General features: G+C 30.0%; 1 protein-coding gene across 1 annotated transcript in view; it reads right to left on the bottom strand.

Annotated features, from left to right (window-relative positions):
• Positions 1 to 19,721, bottom strand: part of LOC107449789 (organic cation transporter protein) — a 54,106-nt gene extending 34,385 nt beyond the window's left edge. Inside the window, exon 1 of the mRNA XM_087164190.1 lies at positions 19,703 to 19,721. The gene's annotated coding sequence lies outside the window, so the exon portion shown is untranslated. The remainder of the gene's footprint in view (positions 1 to 19,702) is intronic.
• Between the last annotated feature and the right edge of the window lie 731 nt (positions 19,722 to 20,452).

Below are 20,452 nucleotides of genomic sequence, written 5' to 3'. Positions count from 1 at the left end.
AATATTCATGAATCTTGGCCCAGTAAGGGTTCAAAGGGCCTTTATTTTTCCGACATTGGCCCTATATAGAATTTCCGATTCAGCCGATATTTTACATCTGCTTTACAACCAACATCGGTCCTATATAGAATTGTCAGATTATCCCGATATTTTATATCCATTTTTCAGTCAATGTAGGTTCTACATTGGTCAATGTAGGCTCTATATAAGCCATTCTAGGACCAACCTTAAAAAAATCTAGACATTCCAATATAGGAACCATATAGAGCCAATTTCGAACCCAACTGGGGCCAAGGTAAAATAGTTGCTAGGGATGCGTGTGCATTATAACAAATGTATGGTAATATGAATATGAACCTATCTCATACCAAAGTAGTATTTATCCATTCTATACTTCAAGAGATAACATTGGCCCTAGATAGAATTTTCCGATTCAGCCGATATTTAACAGCCGCTTTACAACCAATATCGGTCCTATATAGAATTGTCAGATTAACCCGATATTTTATATCTATTATGCAGGTTCTATATTGGTCAATGTAGGCTCTATATAGGAAATTCTAGGACCAAATTTAAAAAATCTAGACACTTCAATATAGGAACCATATAGAGCCAATTTTGAACCCAATCGGGGCCAAGGTAAACTAGTTGCTAGGGATGCGTGTGCATTAGAACAAATGTATGGTAATATGAATATAAACCTGGGCCAAGGTAAAATTGTTGCTAGGGATGCATGTGCATTAGAACAAATGTATGGTAATATGAATATAAACCTGGGCCAAGGTAAAATTGTTGCTAGGGATGCGTGTGCATTAGAGCAAATGTATGGTAATATGAATATAAACCTGGGCCAGAGTAAAATTGTTGCTAGAGATGCGTGTGCATTAGAACAAATGTATGGTAATATGAATATAAACCTGGGCCAAGGTAAAATTGTTGCTAGGGTTGCGTGTGCATTAGAACAAATGTATGGTAATATGAATATTAACCTATCTCATAGCAAAGTTGCATTTATCCATTCTATACTTCAAGAGATAACAAAGGGGAACAATTTTTTTTTCTAAAGCATGAAATTTTTTAACAGATCTTTCAGTTTCTTCATACAGGATACAGTTTTTATACAATTGAATAATACATTCCGAATCTGGATTTTGTTTCATAATCATGGGATTATTAAACGTTTGTGTATATGTTTAATTTCTGTCGATGTAGTGGTGGTCTAAATCTTTTTTTAATTGAATTTTTAAACGCAAGGTATAATTTGAAAGTATAGATTTAACTCCATTTTGAATATAAAAATGAAATTTTACTCATCATGCGTAAAAGCCAGCACTTTTTATGTTTAAAAAATGGGCGCAAATACTAAAAAATTACAGCCACGTTTTACCACTATTTGTAGAAGTACCATATAAAACCTGGTGGAGATTAAATAAAGTGGTAACTAGACATTAAAATGTAGTAATTTTAACATTTATACTTTATGGTACCAGAGAAGCCTTCGAGTGCAAAGGATTAAAAAAAAAAGGAAAAAAGACCCTAAATTAATCCACCTCTGAAATGAAAATAAAATTTCATGCCCTTCAAATAGCCGATGTTGATTGACACAAAAACGATGTATCTTTCTTAAAATAACTAAGCTTTTAAGTAATCCATCTTATTTTGTTTTTAACTTAGTTGCTTAAACAGAAAGAAAAAAAAACTTTTTCCTTAATTTTGAAAAATCATGATGAATTTTGCGTCTTACTGCAAAACATGCTTATTTCGAAGAATTTAAACATCAGTTTCAAAAAAATATATGTATATTACCAGTCTGTAGTTTATTTAATGCTTGGAGTCGGGGATTTCCCGATAAAGTACTTTTATATATACTCTCTCAACATTGAACTGCAATCGATATCTTGTACTATAATATCGTGCAAATTTGATGCAACTAAACAGTTTAATCTACTTAACACTTTGAACACCGTATTATTGCAATTTAACACTTTAAATCCTGTATTTTTGCAATTTAACACCTTAAATCCTGTATTTTTGCACCTTAAGGCTATGAACCCTGTATTTTTGCAACTTAAGGCTATGAACCCTGTATTTTTGCAACTTAACCTTTTGAACCTTGTATTTTTGCAACTTAATACTTTAAACCCTGTAATTTTGCACCTTAACTCTATGAACCCTGTATTTTTTAACTTAGGCCTTGTATTCTTGCAATTTAAAACTTTAAACACTGTACTTTTGCAATTTTTAACATTTAGAACCCTGTGTTTTTGCCACTTTACACTTTGAACCCTGTATTTTTGCTACTAAACACATGGTACAACTTGATACTTTAATATAACTTTAAGATGAGCCATGTTTTCGTCGTATTTTCTAAAGAAGCTTAAAAGATGAATTAATATACAGCTTCATGGGTGTAGCCGCTGGTGGAGACATGAGGATTGTGAGTTCAATCTCAGCAACCGATAAAATGACCGGTGTGTTAAGAGCATGTTAAATCTTTGTAAATTGAGAAAGACAATTAAAAGATGGAACCCTGGAAAAAGGGCCAAGGTTTTGGTCATAATTAGGTGATGTAAATTAATTTACAGAATAATATGATGCACTTAAAATTAAGATTACAAAAAATTTACATGATTTTGTGGTTCAACATGTACCAAACTTCTAACATAGTAAGTCTGCTAAAAGAAGATATGTGGTCTCATATCACAAAAAAACTATCATAAATTAGCTCACAAGTTACTTACTTTACGTAAGTACGAAAGGTTGCAACTTTCAAACTATTAGTATAAAATAAACTAAATAATCCTCGATAATATCTTATTTTCTTAAAAAATAGTACACCTATCCCTTATTAATTATGTAATCCGGCAAAATAAAAGGATAACTTTTGGACAGCCGCGTTGTGCACGCTAGATAAGTATAAAATGCTAGAGGTCAAGGTTGTGAAAATCGATATGTGACACTTTTGCAAGAAATGGCAAATATCTTTTTCTTAAAATTAAGCAACATAAGTTATTCAATACCGGTGTGACACGCCCTGAAGACCATTGATAAATTTTACTTTATTAAATAAAGAAAATAAAGAGTTCTTGGGGGGGGGAATTAAGCATAAAATAAGCAATTTGTAAAATAAATAAATAAATTATGAACACAAGTAACTGCAGTTGCTCCCAAAAAGAGAACAGTTTTTTTTTTTTTACATTGACATTATTCACCCATAAAGTTAATATCAGTTTTTAACTTTACGCTCAGAAAAATCTAGTCAACTTTGAACCTTAATTACGGTACTTTGAATCATAATTAATTTGACACATTTACACAAGTTAAACTTTGAATTTTGATTCTAATTGCTATTACTATTTTGCGTTTGCTAGTTAGACACCTTAAGTTCCCTTTAATACCTGATGCAATTTTAAATAACTTATTTTTCTTTTAAAAATAGTCTTATAAACATCAATCTAAGAAATTAAGGATAGTCCATACACACTATAAAATTTTATGACACAAGATCTAATTTTATGTTGTGGCTGAAATAATTTTAATATTAAAATGGTAGCTAAGAGATGAAGATTTTTACTGAGTCCAAACTAGGTTTAAAATATTGCATACGTTGGGTTAATCGTAAAAGCAAAGTCTTAAAGGTTTAAAATAAGATATAGGATTAAAGGCACAGCAGTCAACTATTATGTTTTAGTCGAATTTTCTAGAGGTAATAAAATTCCTATACTTTAAAATTTATTTTTTAGTTTAGTAAATGTGATTCAAAAATAGTTATACCATTACGGCATTAAAATAATTCAACATACACATTTCATAGCCATGCGGTATGTAGACTTGGCATCTCTGGCTCTATGTCAGAGATGCCAACTTGCTGTGGGCAACGGATAAATATTTTTTATTGGTACTCTTTTGTATGATTTTTAGTTTAGTAAATCCGATTTTTGCAAGGTTTTCACTCACTGCTACTTCTAAATAATTCAAATTGATAATGAAACAGTTGAAATTGATGAAAATTTGAAGAAAAAATCCATTCAAAAGAGAACGACATATCGATCATTAACAACTAAACTTCTTAATAAGATAGAAGCCTGTCTTAAGGACAAAAATTTAGATGATGAGAATAAAAATGAAGAATTAAAAACTTTATACGATCGAAAAGGTAAATAAGCTTTTAAAACTTAACGTAGAGATAGAGGCATTCATTTCCGTTGACGAAATTGAAAGGGAAATAATTTCGATTGATGAATATTCGGAGAAAATTGTGTTCCTTTGAAAGCTTGAAGGTCGCATCTGGTTCGTATGGCCAGCTTTTGCGCCCCATAATTCTAAAACTATTACCTTAAGTTTTAAAATAAGCTTTTAAAACTTAACGTAGAGATAGAGGCATTCGTTTCCGTTGACGAAATTGAAAGGGAAATAATTTTGATTGATGAATATTCGGAGAAAATTGTGTTCCTTTGAAAGCTTAAAGGTCACATCTGGTTCGTATGGCCAGCTTTTGTGCCCCATAATTCTAAAACTATTACCTTAAGTTTTAAAATAAGCTTTTAAAACTTAACGTAGAGATAGAGGCCTTCATTTCCGTTGACAAAATTGAAAAGGAAATAATTTCGATTGATGAATATTCGGAGAAAATTGTGTTCCTTTGAAAGCTTGAAGGTCGCATCTGGTTCATATGGCCAGCTTTTGTGCCCCATAATTCTAAAACTATTACCTTAAGTTTTAAAATAAGCTTTTAAAACTTAACGTAGAGATAGAGGCATTCATTTCCGTTGACGAAATTGAAAAGGAAATAATTTCGATTGATGAATATTCGGAGAAAATTGTGTTCCTTTGAAAGCTTAAAGGTCGCATCTGGTTCGTATGGCCAGCTTCTGTGTCCCATAATTCTAAAACTATTACCTCCTGATATTTATTTGGGATATAACAAAATCAAAGAATCTAATGGTCAGTTTAATGTTAATGGAGTTTATTAAAGTCGAATTAGAATCGAGGGAATCGGCATTACAGCTAACGCAACTAAAAATAGATTTTTCTCCAAATTATCATCGTTCGGCAAACGAATCATACGCTAAAAGAAATAATCCTATCATTTCCCCTTTAACAACTATTATAAAGAATAAAAAATTTATATTTTGTTTTAAAAAGGACACGATTCCTTAAATTGTCGCTTAATTATCGCTTTTTGAGAAAAGGACTAAATTAAAAAGAGAAGGTCGCTGCTTTAAATGCGTATGTAAAGGTTATTTGAGTGTAAAATGCCAGGAAAATATTCGATGTAAGAAATGTATGAGTCAAAGTCATAACGAACTATTTTGTTTCTGAAAAGAAAAACCAATAATAGAAAATCACTCAGAAAAAAAGAAATTAGTTGTCAGCAGCCACGTCTCAAAATCCTGAATCTGTTTCATTTCTAGTGTGGCACATAAGGTAAATAGTCAAAACAAGATAATTTTGCCGACGTGTTCTGTAACTGCGCGTAATCCAAATATAAAATGTAATTGCAAAAATATTTTAATGCTTTATGATTCAGATAGTAGCTGTAGTTTCATTACGAAGGAATTAATTAGCAGATAGTCTTAATTTATTGATTTCTCGAATTGAGCTATTAGAAGTATATACATTTGAAAAATAGCCCAATTCAAAAGGATTTCGGGGTCACGACAGTTAACCTATCTCTTATAAATAATCCAAGCAGATGCGCGAAAGTATAATTATTTATTACTGATTCTATTTCTCATTTCCACGTGCAGGCTCCGAATGATATCATCAGAAGAATGTTAAAGGAATTAAATTTATCATCTAAGGCAGGGATGGGCAAACTTTTTTGGTCGTGGGCCAAAAATCTAGAAAAAAAAGTTTGGTGGGCCTAGTAAAAACTTCTAAAATAAAAATTCTAACTTCTGAAATAAAATAAAGTTAATTCACCATTGAACGCATGGCACTCTACATAAACGTAGCGTTTTTTAGTAGCAATTTCGGGGATAAAAAATTTAGAAAATAACTCAAAAAAGCAGTAGATATTTTATACATTTTATAATTTCACCGTTATTTACAATGACGTTGTATGTGTGCAATCTTTCCATACGCAGTAAATAATGTTAGAACTCGCGCCGGCAGAAAAATCCGCTCGTTGGAACTTAAAAATGCGCAGTCTGCTTCTTGTGAAATACATTTCCCCTATATTATATTCCATATATCTGCTCCTCGGGAAAGACAAACACTAGTTGGAGCTAATCTACGGCTATTCTATAAAGAACTTCTGCTTTCAACATTTTACCAATTGAAGCTGTCTGTGCTAACTATTTCCATCAATTTATGTTTTGCCGAACAAAAATAGAGAAAGTGAAAAGGTCATCAGTACTTTGTTAAAAAAAGAACAAAAATAGCTTTAACCTAAGTAGACAAGAAAATGAGTGTATAATGCTTATTGTTTATATTCGCCACGGATCGACAAATTGAAATTCTGTCCGTGGGCCGGATAAAACCTTTCGGTGGGCCGTAGTTTGCCTATCCCTGATCTAAGGAATTGTTTTTTTTTTTTTTCTTTTAGGGAAAAAAGAAAATTTAAATTTTATTGGGATGCGGTTTAATGTGGAAATTTTATACCGGAAATAAATAAGAATTTTCTAAAAGGCTTTATTGTATCGAAACTTTATTCGGTTATTGTATTAGTGGAGTTACGCAATCTATGAATTTAAGAGCTCAATCAGTTAATGTATGTATTTCGGAAGGAAAAAACGTAACGAACTCAGATGGTGATTTAAATGCTATTTTAAGGAAATTTTGGGAAATAGATAATTTATTTATTGGGAAAGATGATAATAGCATCAAAAGTAGTGATATGGAAATTTTGCTACGCTTTGAAAGTGAAGTAAAATTTGAAAATGGAAAATATGAGGTAAGGTTGCCTTTTAAGGACAGCATGAATATTTCTGATAATTTTTCTAATGCTAAGAGGAGGCTCTGGAGTTTGACAACCCGTTTGATAACCTTTTTCCCCATTTAATACCATCCATGTATATCGGACTGGTGCATCGGACTTTATTCTGGCATATTTTGAGTTTTTTAAGGATTGATGTGGAGATGTTGCACCAAACTGGAGATGCATAAGTTAGGATGGGACGGATCATCGAGATGAAGAGTAAACGTTTAAGTCTGAGTTCCATTTTGGGGTTCTAAAGAAGAATTTGTAATCTGTGACAGGCTGCTTGTGCTTTGTTGATAACTGCTTTGACGTGATCTTTCCAATTAAATCTCTTTGTTGTATTGCCTATTTGTTGTTATAGTGGTTGCTAAACGCTTGAAAATAATTAGTTTTATATTCCCAGTAGTTTGTAACATTTGGTGAATTAGTTCTGCCTGACTACCTAAACTGAAACGGAAAGGGTTAAAAGATCGCTAGGCACAAATGGTGCAACCGGATAGCGCTTAACATCATATTAACATAACAGTTTCTTTTATTTAAAACTTAAACAGTAGATGGTCAATAGTTTGATTTTCGATTTTTAGGAAAGTCAAATTATTCTTCTCCACTTTAAGATATTGATGATTCAAGTGCTTATGATTATATATAAAACCACACGGAACTACGACCTTGTAGATAAATTATTTATTAAGTGAAAAAAATATAACGACTTAAATTAAACGGAAATATGATATCGCTTCTTTACATTTTAAAATTAAAAAGTTGAGGCTCAGGCAGGTTGAATACTGAGAACTCCAATGCGCATTCAGTCTTATAATATTCCATTTAGGTTGGCGCTTTCATTTTGTTTGTGAGAAAATGAATATTTCTATCTCACGAATAATTCAATTTATATCTTAATATTAAAGGAAATGAGAGCTTAATTATGGAATTAAAAGACCTATTATTTTCTTAAATAATATTGTGATAATCACCAGGCATATGCATTACTTATATAACACAATACTTTTTGTCCCAGTAAGTGAATATTAATCATTTTTCAAGGATGCCTTAGCAACAATAAAAAAACGACATAATTATTTCCTGCGTTTTTCCAGAATTAAGAACATGATTATAATAAGTAGAAAAGGTAATTAGAATTAAACAGGCCACAAAATTACGAATGGAAACATTATTAAATAACAATATAAAAAAAAAAAATTTTCTTTTCCATAAAAACTATTTACGAACAATTTTCAAAATTTAGTACACTCTTATACATTTCGCAAAACAAAAAGCGGACCGATCCGAATAACTTTTGATCTAATGACTGGATCTTTATGTTGTATGACTCACTCTTAATAGTTCAAGAAGGTGATCTCAAAGATGTTAATTAATTAGTGGTGATATTTTAAGTTACGAAATAAAACAAAAGAAGGAATTTTTCTAAACGTACCATTTTTTTTACGGATATTGATGCCCAAAATATAGGGGGTAGCTGCAATCTGGGAAATAAAGTCCCATAGTTTGATCAGGAGAGCAATTCGAAGTTTGGATCCAATAATGTTAATTTTATTTTTTGAGTATTTCATCATATCTCGAGAACTTTTAAGGGAATAGAAAAAAATATTTGCTCCCAATTTTAAAATTCGTTTTCTCAAAGATGAAAAAATACTTTTTAGTAAATATTTATTATTTTGTAATATTTCTTTGAAGAATAATTAAAAAGATGTACTAGATAGATATACAAATAAGATATACAGTTTTTTACACCATTTTAATGCTTTTTTTATTCTTCATAAGGATAATTTCTATTTATCAATAAGAATCAGAAAAATCTATACAATATTAAAATTAAAAAGGGATTTGAAGATAGTGCATTAAAATTAGAAACTGAAAAGCTCATTACCAACGTGTTTTTTAATAAAAAGGAAAAAAAATCAAATTTAATTAACTATTTTTTAACGATGAGTAAGCATGAAAAAACGTTATTTTTTTCATTTTGTTCTTTATTTACGTTTTGAAAACAACAACAAAATTTTGAGATTTTTAAAATGTCATTTCAAAATTGCTGTATTCGTGCAAAAGTGCTGTAGTAACCAAGTAGTAATGCATTTTTGAAAACTGAAAGGGTGCTGTTTCAAAGTTTGTATGCTTTAAGCTCGAAGCAAAGCTAGAATTTTAGACAATATAAACAACATTGCCGATAAGCATTAACTGGGTTATAAAACGGACAAATAGCTTAGACATTTTAAAAGCTATTAAACTTTTTAAAATAGCCAATTTGGTGATATTTTTCCACCTAGATGAAAATTATTAAAAGCAGTTAATAATCATCATTTTTGAAATTTTCATGCAGCGTTATAGTAACGTTTTAAATATTAAAAAATTAGATCATCGCCGCTTTCCATTGACGTTCTGGTAACGTAAACGTAACGTAAATTTAACGTCACAGTCAGAAATAACTTTTACGAACTCAAAAGTATTACAAAAAGGCAGAACCTTCAAAAAGCAGCCCCTATTGTAGCAATATGCAAACAATTTAAACTATGAAATTCACATTGATTTAACTATGAAAATCAATAACTTTAACTAATTTCAAACAATTGAAATGAATAAAAATGTAAACACCAATACAAAACAAATGTAATATACATAATAAACTTTCAACACGATGAGAAAAAAAAACTTTGGTTAAAATAAAAAAAAATTTTTTTTTATCAGTTGATTTAAATCAGCAAATTCTGCTAACAAATGAAAATAAAAACCTGAATCATGACTCATTAGACTGAGAACTGATATTAAAATAAATAACTTCTTGCTAACTTTTACTCTTTTTCTAAAAATGTTTTACCGAAGTGATAAGAAAATGACAATTGTGTTACAATAATGGCAATAATAATTTTTTAATCGGTCATTTTCTTAAACACGCCGTCGTAATTTAGAAACTGTCATTTAGAAATATGCTTAATTTTTTCACATAGTGAAGGTCAAAATCACTTAAAATTTCATTTACATACCTGCCAACGTTTAAGCCTTTCGTGGAAAATTTTCCTCAGTGGTAGTAAATTGGAATTTAAATTAATTTTTAGGCAGAACATACACTGTATTTTTAAACGGCTTATGCAAACATCGATGACACTATTAAATATCAATATATAAACCTAATTTTTTTAAGAATAGTGGTGGTTAAAAAGATTATAAATTAGGTTTATAAATGCAAGGAATATATAGAAAGTATACATTTTACTACCACTTTAAATATAGAAATAAACTTTTTCGCCAAATGCGTGAAAGTTGGCAGGCATGCATTTAAAGAATTATAAACTGAATAAAAAAAATAAAACAGTTAATACCAGTTTAAATTAAAAAAAATTAAATATAATAAAATCCATTTACCTGGTCAAATTTATAGGAATACAATGAATAAACCATAACCAATTGATAAGTGAGATGAAGATAGTTAAATATTAATATAATAGTGTCACCATGTCAACCACGACACTGCTATTCACAAGGCTTATTAGCACACGTCACATGTGCTACAAATGGCTGCCAGCACAGCTTTATCTTCTTTACTTGGATACAATTTTATGAAATTCTAGAGGCATGTATCACCAACTTGAATTATTATACAAAAGTAAAATCCCAATTGATTTGATGATAATAAAAAAAATTGGGATGACTGTGCATCATTTTTTGCAAATACTCGTTGCAAATGTTCATTTTTCTTAAATACATATATCGAGCAGTGCTCATTTTTTTAAATAAGAATTTCAAACTCTGCTTAAAATGCGTATTTTCTGACTATAAAAGTTGCCCATTTTCTTAAATACTCATTTTGAGCTAGATCGAAATTAAAAATCGCGCAAATGAACTACGATTCGAAATATATGAACCAACTGGTAATCTTTCTCAACTATACTCGGTACCATATTGATTATAAGCTGCTGAAAGTGAAAAAAAAACAATAAGACTCAATGCAAAAATATTTTTAAAAGTGGCTTACTAACAAATATGCTCATTAACCCTTTCGCGCCGACTGTCACAACACAAATACGTGCCAGCATAAAACCGTATCAATCAGGGTAAAAAGATAAAACTGGTAATCAAAGTATTTTTTTAGTAGTTTATTTGTGGGAGGAGTTATAATTGTTTGATTTATTTAATTCACCATTACTCTGTTCAAAATAAAACTAGTTATACTTTGAATTAACATTGATTATATATATGATTAAACTAACAATAATTAAAGTAAAGGCAAAGTAAATCTGTCAAATTAGCAACGACTACATTTAACTTACCGTTTTTTATTTAATTACAACTTGATTCTGATTTCGTACGATAAAACAAATTTTTCAATGATTTGTTTTTATACAAAATAATACATAATAATGCGCTTGATTTTAAAAATAATTATTTGAATGTGTGTTTGCAGGTGTATAAATATTTTTAATGGTACTGTTTATATTTTTCGGTCCTTTCATTTGTAGTTTTTTAAAAATACTCCGACTGCAAAAGAGTTAACTGTGCTTTTTAAATTTTTTGGTCCTTCCATTTGTTTTGTTTTTTTAATACTCTGACTACAAAAGAGTAAACTGTGCATTTTAAATTTTTAGGTCTTTCCATTTTTTTTTCTTCTTAAATACTCCGACTATAAAGGAGTTAACTGTGCTTTTCAAATTTTTCGTTTCTACCATTTGTAGTTTCTTAAAAATGTTCCGACCACAAAAGAGTTTAACTGCGCTTTTTAAATTTTTTGGTCCTTCCATTTGTGGTTTTTTAAAAATACTCCGACTACAAAAGAGTTAAATGTGTTTTGAAATTTTTTGGTCCTTCCATTTGTAGTTTTTTAGAAATACTCCGACTACAAAAGAGTTAAACCTTTGCATAGCTGCTAGCTTGTACTGCCGTTGGAAAAGAATTTTTTTAGTGGTTTCAACATTAGTATTTTGGCGCATTAAATCTTAAAATTTAAAGTTTCAAAAAAATTTTAAATTACCTCGACAAATCAATAATTTAAAAAAAAACATGTTGATAAGATCTATTTGTAAAAATAACTTAACTAATAGTTTCTTTTTAGAAAATTCTTCCAAACTTAAATGTTGTTTATGTTGTTTTACAACCACTTTGTAAAATCATTTTCAACGATCGTACAAGCTTTTGTAAAAAAATACTATTAATTACAGGGGTAAAAAAAATAGTATAAATAATAATTGTAGAAGTAAGCATTTGTTTTCGATGAAATAACATTAACGATGATTTTTCTGTGAAAAAATTTGCAATAAATTTATAGAAAGTTATAAATTTTTTCTTTAACGTAAAAGTCTTAATTCATGTTAGCTATTTAGAACTATACATGGCATAATTAGAAATATACATTAACCGGTCAATTAACTATAATAATAATATTAAAGAAACCGTAATTACAAAAATATTTTTATAGCATTCTAAAAGATGCCATATCAGTTATCTTTTCGTATAATATGAATAGTATAATTCTTTTTTCGCTACTCACGATACGGTTCAGTAACAATAAATAAATAATAAACATAATCTGAATTATTATATCATACTTTTTACTTTCCGCCGTTTAACCATGAAAATATATGGTGTAACCTTTCCTTCGTCTAATGTCTGATACTTAATAGTTAACATAACTCATTACTGTCCATGTCTTAACCACAAAACGTCCCAAATGACATCAATTACCCCTAATCCGTCTGAGAACTTCAACTTAGATTAAACCCAATAGGAAGTCACCTTAAGTTGGTGATCACTGATTAAATCGAATTAAGCTCGAGTAAGTGAATGGTATATGTCAATAATTATATTAATTTGCGGTGAAGATTTACTTTGTCAAATGAAACGTGAAGTACAAAGAGCGAAAGGATATAATGAGATTTGTTACGTCTTTTTTTTTCCTCATTTTTTCCACGGCATTAAGATACTTGTTGACAAAAAAAATATTTGTTTTTTACTTTTATTTTACTCATTTTTATAGCTTGATGAAATATTGTTTATTTTTATGATCAGTTTTAATAGTTAAAACTTTTTATCATGTTACCGTCGTTAAAGGAATTACAAATATTCCATAGAATTCCTCCTATTTACTGCTCTACGCAATGGCTGCTGCTTTTAGGCAAAGTATGAACTACAAGATAATTTGCCTATAATGATGTATAGAATTATTACACATTCTATTAAATGGCAAATTATCTTTAAATAAAGTATGAAATATGAGAATAATTTTAGTCATAGTAAAGAATGTCTATAATAATAATATTAGTCATTGAATGGAATGACTAGATATTCTATAGAATGACAAATGCTCTTTAGGCAAAGTTTAAATATGAGAATAACATTATAATGACTAGACATTCCATAGAATGGCAAATGTTTTTTAGTAAAAGTATGTAATATTATAGAATAGTTATATACTTAACCTAGTCCTTGTATAGAATGTATATAGATTATTCAATAGTCATTGTATAAAATGACTAGACATTCTATAAAATGGCAAATGCTCTCTAGGCAGATTATGAAATATGAGAATAGTTATAATCTTTTCCTAGATACTGTATAGAATATCTATAGAATATATTCCTAGTCATTCTATACAGTAGTCACTGTACAGAATGACTAGAAAGGCAAATGCTCCTTAGACAAGTATGAAATAAGAGAATAATTATCTACTCTATCTAGTCATTCTACAGAATGTAGATAAATCATTCAATAGTCATTGTATAAAATGACTAGACATTCTATAAAATGGCAAATGCTCTTTAAGCAAAGTATGAAATATGAGAATAATTATATACTTTACCTAGTCATTGTATAGAATGTCGATTGATTATTCAATAGTCATTGTTTGGAATGCCTAATCGGCGAGTGAAACATTAATCGTTTCATACTTTCCCTATTAGTCATTAATCATTTTACAAAATGAGAAGGTCAATGTAGGAAATATTAATTATCTCATATTTTGCCAGTAGATATTTGGCCTTCTGTACATTTACTAGACATTCAATAGAATGCCGAATTTCATATATTCATGGTAGCATTCATATTTTGAGTTGGTGTCATTCATAAACAGCGCTTATAACAATTTCCTCCTACATTGTTCTATAGAATTCTTTTCACATGACAGGTTTAAAACTGAATTATAGCAAGTTTCTTTGTAGAATAATCCTGCACATAAATAGTGAAGCTAAATTTTATTTAAAAATCTTATTCAATTTTAAAATATAATTTAATTTTAAAATATTATTTAATTTTAAAATATTATTTAATTTTAAAATATTTTTTAATTTTAAAATATTATTTAATTTTAAAATATTATTTAATTTTAAAATATTATTTAATTTTAAAATATTATGATAATTGCAATGATAACAAAACGTATTATTACTCTTGATTTTGATATGAATTTGACAGGAATGCCTACTGATCAAGATTCTACAAAATATTTCAAAATTAAAAACGGTTTGAGAACAGGAAAATAAAATTTGCAATTTTTGGTTAGTTTTTAACACATTGCAAGCGGGTCACGTAAAAATACGTTTTTGAAATGTCTGCGGTCCACACAAAAGTTTAAAAAATAATAACAAAGCTATTTAAAAAAAAAAAGAAAGAAAGACTTATCTATTCTTGATTACAACAAATATAAATGATTCAGTATAAATGTTACCTACTCTACATGCTTTCGTCGATTTCTTTTTTTTATTTTTTTAATTGAAGTTGTAACCATAGTGACAAGTTTGCTCCAACTTCTATGAAATTGTACTTACCACTTTCTTAAAATTATAAAAGCTGTAATATGTTTTTCTGAGTTCTCAACTTCTGGGTCTATATATGCAGAACGCCTGCACGCCCCCTGACCCCCTTTCCTCCCTTATTGTTTTCTCACTATTCGATGAAAGTGTAGATAGCCCTGCGGGCTAGGAGCACTGAAATTTAAATTTTAAATCGGGTAAATCAACTTCTGGGTACACATTGTACGCAAATTAAAGCTATTAAGCAAAGGCCTGTCACATAGGCCTTTGCGACATTTAGAAGTAGTGGTGAATAAATTATCTTCCGTTCCGTACTAACGTTCCGAATTTTGCATCGAAAAAATGGCATTATTTCTAAAATCCTCAAGTATGATCTTTAAATTGTGCAAGCAATTTTGCCATGTAAAATTATCCCAAACATTAGCTACTAAAAGAAAGATTGTTTACATAGAGTTTGTATAGAAGCGCTCCCTTATTTTAGATTATCACTTGCAGCTAATAATATTTCTACATTTTGAAAAACATTATTTTCTACACTATAAAAAAAATTTTGATGTATAGTTAGTTTCCACCAATTTTGATGTTAAGGATGCCACAGGTCATGCAGGGATACCAAAGGCACCTATAAATGTAATAAGTGCTAGAAACTCAATTCATTTCTATTTATTTATTATATCTTTAATTATTCGATTGTAACTACCACTATGACTTACATTTCAAATTATTCATATTTAAAATAAAAGTATTCACTTTATTCTGGAAACTGAAAAAAAAATTGCAGTTAGAGATGGCCATCAATAATTTATTTCAAGGTAACTTTTGAGTTTTATTAGTCAGCACTTTTTGCATTTTTAATCGTTGGTGGCCAGCCTAAAAATGCATTTTTAAGTACAGAACGGTAGTAATCGTGGAGAGAATTATATAGAATTGATAAAATAACACTCATGTGAAAAAATTAGGCAAATATATTACAAAAAACATGCTTGTTTTTTAAAAGAAATGTTTTTGTAATGAAGTCATTAAATTAATTCCAATGCTTATGAAAATATGCGTTCTCAAAAACAAATCAACAAAAAATGAATAAACTAATAATTCTATAACAGTGAAAAGTTAATAAAATTTGTGACTATATGCATTGTAAAAAATTTTAATACCCAGGGCTGAAAGCCTATATATATATCAGGACGGAAAAGAGTAAAAAGTGGTAACAAATAAATTTCATTTTTTAGCTTTTTTTCGGGAATAATAAAAATTCATAACTACCAATTGTTTTTAACTGATACAATTTTTATATTGAATCGAATCTTCGCCGAGAAAAAATTAATTACAGTGAATTATTTATTGTTGAGAATAGATTAATTCCTCCAGAATATTATCTAATAATGAAATGGTTCTCCTACCAGAATTTTCTCTTTTCCGTCTCGCTTTCAGGCATGAATATAACTCAAAATTAAAAATGGTAGCAACTATTCACTAAATTTTTTACTGTGTAGTTTCAAGAAAATAACAGCATCATTAAACAACTTTCTAGTTCTATAACTATATATAATATGACTTCACTATTTGTTTACGAATTTTAATAAAAATTTTTGAATTTAAATTTCTCAATTAAACTAACACAGTTGGATTCAAATTAAACAGGTTCATATAGAATTATAAAATTCACCTGACTTTGAATAACTTTTGAAATTATCTTTAAATTGATTCAAATGCAAAGTATTAAATATATGAGTCTGAAAAAAGAGGACGTGTATTAGAGACGCACTTAGTCTTTAATTTAATACAACTAAAATAAAATTTGGAAGATTTGAATAAGTGCTTATAAAAATAGTAATTATTTATGAAGAAGTAATTGTATTAAGTCATTTTTATTTAGCTTTAAGTCCCTAATGCTTGTTAGATGGCGCCACTATATATTTAAAATGATTCGGAAAGAAAGATCGAGATTCAGACAATTAATTCGTTTTCCACGTTTATAGAAGTTTTTAGTTTCCGTTTCTAAGATTCTACTTATTTTATACGTTTTCATCTTATGTACATACAGTATATCAGAAACTAATTAATTTGTTTTTGATGTACAGTGAGCATAATAAAAAACGGACTACCCCGAATAACGTTTGATACTAATGATCGGATCTTCATATTCTAGGACTCTATCTTAATGATTCAAGGGAATGGAGTTAAATATACTAATTAATTAGTTCAGACGATATTTTGAGTTACAAAATCAGACAGAAAAAAGTAATTTCGATGAATAAACATACCATTTCTTTGACGAATTCGGATTTCTGACCCCCAAAATATAGGTGGCCGCAACGAGGGAAATGTGGTCCCCCATTGTTTTTTAGTCAGGAGAATGTTCCAAAGTTTAGACCACGGTTAATTTTATTTTTTGCGTATTTCGCCATGTTTCGAAAACTTTTTAAGCGGATTGAAAAAACTATTGTACACAATATAAAATTCGTTTATTCAAATATTATTCCATAAAAAATATGCTATTAATAAATATTTATTATTTTATTTAATATTAGTTAAACAAATTTTGAATTGTAAGGTATACAATTTTTTACATAATTTTAAAGAATGTAATTTTATATGGTAAAATACAGAATTTAAGAGTAATCGGTCTAATAGTTCTTGAGAAATCATATTTTAAAGAAGCGGTATTTTTAAAATTCGATTTCTCAGGAACTATTCGAACGATTTCGATTAAATTTTGTATTTTGTCTTGTAAAATAACATCCGTTAAAATTTGTAAAAATTTTTGTAACTCATTATTCAAAATCTTTTCAATCAGTATTACATAAAATAATAATAAATATTTACAGAAAGTTATATTTTAGTGGAATTATTTCATGGCATTATCTTCGGATAAACGAATTTTATAATTGCCTAAAAAAATTTTCAATTCTTTAAAAAGTTCTCCAGATATGACGAAATACGCAAAAAATAAAATTAACATTAAAGGCCCAAACTTTGGAGCGCTCTCCTCATCAAAGTATGGGACCATATTTCCCAGTTTGCTGCTACTCCTCATATTTCGGGAGTTAGAAATCCAAATCCGTCGAAAAAAAGGTATGTTTATTCAGATAAAGTACGTTTTTGTGTCTGATTTCACAACTTAAAAAACCACCTGGACTAATTAATCAACATATTTGAGGCCCGCCCCCTCCTGAAACCTCTAAGATTGAGTTTGAGAACGGGAGAAACCGATTATTAGATCAAAAGTTATTCTGGGTGGCCAGATTTTTATATTTTGCGCACAGTACAGTCAAGTTGCGAATTTATTGCCGGACATAAAATCAAGCTTAAGAATATTAGTGAATGATAAAACGATGGAAAAAAAAATTGTGTTGTTTCTTATGACTCTTGGACAAGCCGAGCTCGCCTGACTTCGGCTTTGCGAATTGAGACAGGAAGGAACGCCTTTCATACAACAGGAAAGCGCCGCTAGCCTGAAAGTTTGACATAGCTCCGAACCCTCCGGATAGATTTCAGAACCACCCATTAGAAAGGATACTTCCATAATTTAGACATAGGCCAGAAGAGGAAAGAAATTTTTTCCAGATCCCAATACAGATATTTCTCAACTTCTGACTACTGTACTTTCGATTTCAGATTTAATATGCTTTTTGCGGGCAAACTATATATGGGAGTAGATTCTTTGAACCTCTACTTTAGACTAATCAAAGCGCGCTTTCAACTTTCTCTCTGATTTTATATTTAGAGCACAAAATATATTTTAGCACATTAAACTCACAGACGAGACATTACTTTAGCGCGTTAAATGCCACGCTAATCTTAGATGGCTTGCCCGTCTGGCCACACGGTAAATTTAAATTTGCAAATATTAGACAGATTTAGCTAGTTTTTTTGAAAGGTTTAGCATGACTTACCAGACTGGACTGGGCTGGATGTAGATTTGGTGGAAGTAGCTGCCCGCGGTTACTGGCCCTTGGGCAACTAAGACTAATTGCTTTCGTTCTTTCGCTTTACTTTACTTTACTTTATTTAAAAACAGCTGGGCAGTTGTAACACTGGATTGGATTTTGCCCGCCTCGGAACCTTTCAATACTGACCGGGATACTTTGTATATTGGTGATAGAGAAAATTTGTCGATTAACATCTGTTTCTGTGAGAATTGTGAGAAAAAGTGGGAGGAGCCTGTAGGTCCCACCCACTTTTCTCTTAAACTGAATTATCTTTTGCGTTATGATGTCTGACTTTGCCAGTTCCTGGGAGATATGATCAGTATAGAATCCAACTGGAAGACCACGAATAAGAGCTTTTATATGCTTAATTGGTTGAACTTTTGCTGGAGTTGTGGGTGGATCTACAGTTGAACTGGAATCCTCTTTGGGTGGAGCTAAGTCAGTATCAGATATAGATTCAGATGGTTGTAAGGAGGTGGCGGTATCTATCGGTGAAAAATGTTTACTATTTGTGGTCATGATTAGATTTGCTTCAGCTTTTTGGACATTATTTTTCTTTTTCTTCTTCTTCAAAGGGGGTTCTGCAATATTTTTGGTTGAGCTTTCTGAATCTCTGGGTTGACTCATTCCCCGTCTGCTCCAAAAGTTGCCGCCTTCATAAGTTTCTATATCAATGACATCAATTGGTGTTGTCGGTATTTCGGGCCTATTTGGCACAGGCATGAGAGACTGCTCCAAATGATTTAGTTTCTCAAGTAGTTCTTTATTTTTCCTTTCATCTTCTTTAATTCTCCTTCCCATGTCTGCTAACTTTTCAGCCATTTTGGTTTCAAAATCCGAGCATTCCTCATCCGTCGTTGTACCACGTGCACGTCTTTCGGTCAGCCGCTTTCCGCCACGTCCGTGTTGGTGATACGTAGCCATTGTTGCGTGGTTGCGAATATTAACTTCAGCAGTGATGTTAACGTAAATTGAAAGCTACTATATCGGGCAGAATCATTTAACTTAACTTGCATCTACTTATACTCTTAAGTTAATTCAGAATTAGAAAACATACATGATTGCAAGAGTATGAAATAGATATTACTCACTCAAAAGACACCAATGAAAATCCGAAAGTCGCAGTTTTTCAAACCAACATCTGGATCAAGAAAACGCCGGTCGGGATCGCATCCGATGATCTAAGCCGCTCGAAATTTTGACTCAAGAAGTCGCCACATCTGACCCACAATTTCTCGTTCTTTCGCTTTAAAAAGTATTGAATTATATAAGCCTACGAATTGTTTGGAAATAGTGGTGGATAAAAATCTACTAAATTAAATTTATTAAACCAAGAATCACAATTAATAAACTACCACTTGAAAATATTTATTTACTGTCCAGAGCAAGTTGGCATCTCTGTGTATATGAATAAAACTATTTTTGTGCAGTCAATATTGCATTAATTTCTTCAAGCCATTTTAGTAACGATAGTAATATGAAAAAAATTTTAAATTTACTCGAATTATGTGTTTCTAATAGTCTTGGCTTCGCTGGTCACCGGTGACCCCCATGGCATTCAACATGTTAAATTATAAAAAATAAAAAAAATTCGAATTGTTTATTTTTACCCAGATTAAACAAATAAAATGAAATTTTATTTATAAATTTAAGCATAATTATAAATGAAAAAATATGCCTTGTTGATTTATATGATAATTATTTTGATGATTATCATATAAATCAACAAGGTATATCATGATGATTATCATTATTTTGATGATTATCATGTTTTGATTATGATTTATATGATAGCAAGATTATAGGATAAAAAGGAGGCATAGAAAAGTATTGCTTGGAGC

The sequence above is a fragment of the Parasteatoda tepidariorum genome, chromosome 5 (assembly GCF_982258835.1).
Source record: "Parasteatoda tepidariorum strain Cologne lab strain chromosome 5, Ptep-v5.0, whole genome shotgun sequence".
NCBI classification, from domain to species: Eukaryota; Metazoa; Arthropoda; class Arachnida; order Araneae; family Theridiidae; genus Parasteatoda; species Parasteatoda tepidariorum.
Note: the sequence above shows the minus strand (reverse complement) of the source record. Positions and strands in the feature narration are given on the sequence as shown.